The sequence below is a fragment of the Sinocyclocheilus rhinocerous genome, unplaced genomic scaffold (assembly GCF_001515625.1).
Source record: "Sinocyclocheilus rhinocerous isolate Xijiao unplaced genomic scaffold, SAMN03320098_v1.1 scaffold200, whole genome shotgun sequence".
NCBI lineage: Eukaryota > Metazoa > Chordata > Actinopteri > Cypriniformes > Cyprinidae > Sinocyclocheilus > Sinocyclocheilus rhinocerous.
The window spans coordinates 2,516,920-2,519,937 of record NW_015641014.1 but is presented as its reverse complement, the minus strand read 5'-3'; positions in this window follow the sequence as shown (position 1 = coordinate 2,519,937).

The following is a 3,018-nucleotide window of genomic DNA, read 5'->3' as shown; positions in this document are numbered from 1 at the left end:
TGATTATTAATGATAAATTAAAATGAAATAGCTAAATAAAAATAAATAGATTATTTTAATTGTCATGGAACATTTTATGTCATTGTTGTTATTGACTGGTTACTGTCTTCTGGCAGGTACATGTTATTACTATGGTATATTTCAAATTACCATGGTATTTCCATGATTTGTGGAAATGGTAACATTATAATTCTTTCTTTCTTTCTTTCTTTCTTTCTTTCTTTTCCCCCTCTATTTATTTTGCACAACATTTTAAATTAAATCTGCACTGACTTTAAGTTATTACAAATATAAAATCTATTTAATCTATTTAATTTACAATTAAAAACAATTAAAACATTGTTTATTAATTTATTTATTTTTAAATAATTTTTAAAATAATGTTTAAAATAATCAAACCATTATGAATAAATAAATAAATAAAATTAATTTGTATATAACAATATATTCCATTGTTGTTATTGACTGGTTACAGTGTTCTGGCAGGTACATGTTAAATCTTCATCATTGTAATCATACCTTCCAGAAATAGTCCCGTGAGCTCACAAAATGATTATTCAGTGAAGAGGTGGGCTGCGTCCTGTATATGACAGTCACCATAGATACCTGCTGCCAAGGCTTCTGGTTCAACAGCACTGCCTGCTCAATAAGGAAACTGACTGAGTGTCAAGTACTGAGTGTGTGTGAAATCAAAACACAAGGAGGAAAAACAACCATCACCAAGGATACAAAAGGTACGTTATATTGTTTTGGTGATTATGTACTTGTAAATTAATAATAGACAGCATTAGTGACAAATTTATCTCAATTAATAGTACTATGAATGTTTACTCTTAATATTATGCATATTATAAAAGAGCAAATGCTACAAAGCCCCCTCTGCCACAGATACTGCTTGATTGTCAAGTAACTAAGATTAAAAAGATTCTAGCAACAAATAAACATTAGACATTGTTTCCATGTTGTTGTGCCACTCTGGCATGCTAGGTTCAATCTGTCTGGTCCGTGTGAAATAGTTTTGTATAAGGGCAGGACAATCTGCAGCTGAGTACACAGTATCTCAACTCACTTTTGGATATGGCCAAGTGGAGAGGAGAAAGAAGAAGGCTTTCACCTTCAGGATTCTGGAGTGAGCAGGAATGGGACGCTGACCCGGGCCGTACATCTTTCTGGCACACTCTTAGGTCTCAAAGTCCCCTCGCTCTCTCGGATCTTGACTTTTGGGATAGTAGATCTCTTCTTAAAGCTCGGGTATGTACAAAGTGAAGCTCTGAGGATCAAAACAAATCTTTTTTTTTTTTTAATCTTTTACAAAATTTCAACAAATATGACACTTCTTTTCAGAAATCTCCAGCATGCAGTTGTGTAGGCTTATCTGGATTGACTGACCGCTCAAAAATCAGCACCAGGTTAGTTCTTTGAAGGAATAGTTCACCCAAAAAATGAAAATTTACTAATAAATGTACTCACCCTCAGGCCATCCAAAATGTAGAGTTTGTTTCTTCACAGATTTGAAGAAATGTAGCATTGCATCACTTGCTCACTAATGGATCCTCTGCAGTGAATGGGTGCCGTCAGAATGAGAGTCCAAACAGCTGATAAAAACATCACAATAATCCACAAGTAATCCACACGACTCCAGTCCATCAGTTAATGTCTTGAATTGAAAAGGTCATGTTTGTAAGAAACAAATCCACCATTACGACGTTTTTAACTTCGGACCAAAATACAAGTCCTCTATTCATAACATTAATTTCTCCAGGGAAAAATTGTTTCGTCTGAAGCAGGATAGAAATATGCACAGATCAATCACCGTTTACAAGTGAAAACAGTTCTAAACAAATATGTGGGTGGATTTTGATGTGGGAGAACAACAGAGGATTGACTTTTTCACCGGAGGAAATGTTATTATGGATTATGGACTGGTATTTTGGCCAGTTAATGATGAATTTGTTTTTTTACAAACATGCATCTTTTCACTTTACAAGATGTTAACTGATGGACTGGAGTCGTGTGGATTACTTGTGGATTATTGTGATGTTTTTATCAGCTGCTTGGACTCTCATTCTGACGGCACCCATTCACTCCATTGGTGAGCAAGTGATGCAATGCTAAATTTCTCTAAATCTGTTCTGATGAAGAAACAAACTCATCTACATCTTGGATGGCCTGAAGGTGAGGAATTTCAAGGAAATTATAACAATAGAAAGTTTTAATAATCATTCTAATTCTATGAGAATAGTGAAGTCCACACACCACAGTGATAATATCACAGAGGAACAATATCACTGGAATGATGAATCACTTTCAAAATGATTTTTTCCAGCTGATGAATGATAAAAACATTGACATGTCTCTAAACCAGCACTCTTGGCAGCCAGAACCACAGGGGCTCCCTGGGCATGACGAGATGGTCATCTGCATCCCGTCTGGCTCCAGAAGGAGCTCCGCGATCACACTCTTCTGCTGAAGACTTTGAGCTCAGAGCTGCTCTGGAGGAAAGCAGCATGAGGAGAGCAGAGCTCATCCAGAGGCTCCGAGAGGCCAGAGGTCACCTGGATGCTCAGACAGACCTTCTGAAAACCAAAGGATCTCAGCTTCGAGGAACAATATCACTGGAATGATGAATCACTTTCAAAATGATTTTTTCCAGCTGATGAATGATAAAAACATTGACATGTCTCTAAACCAGCACTCTTGGCAGCCAGAACCACAGGGGCTCCCTGGGCATGACGAGATGGTCATCTGCATCCCGTCTGGCTCCAGAAGGAGCTCCGCGATCACACTCTTCTGCTGAAGACTTTGAGCTCAGAGCTGCTCTGGAGGAAAGCAGCATGAGGAGAGCAGAGCTTATCCAGTGGCTCCGAGAGGCCAGAGGTCACCTGGATGCTCAAACAGACCTTCTGAAAACCAAAGGATCTCAGCTTCAACAAAGCCAGAGCATCTCAAACTTTCTGGAGATGAAGCACAAGGTATGGTTGAAGCAGTCTGAGATATCCACAGACTCTGCTGTTGTCT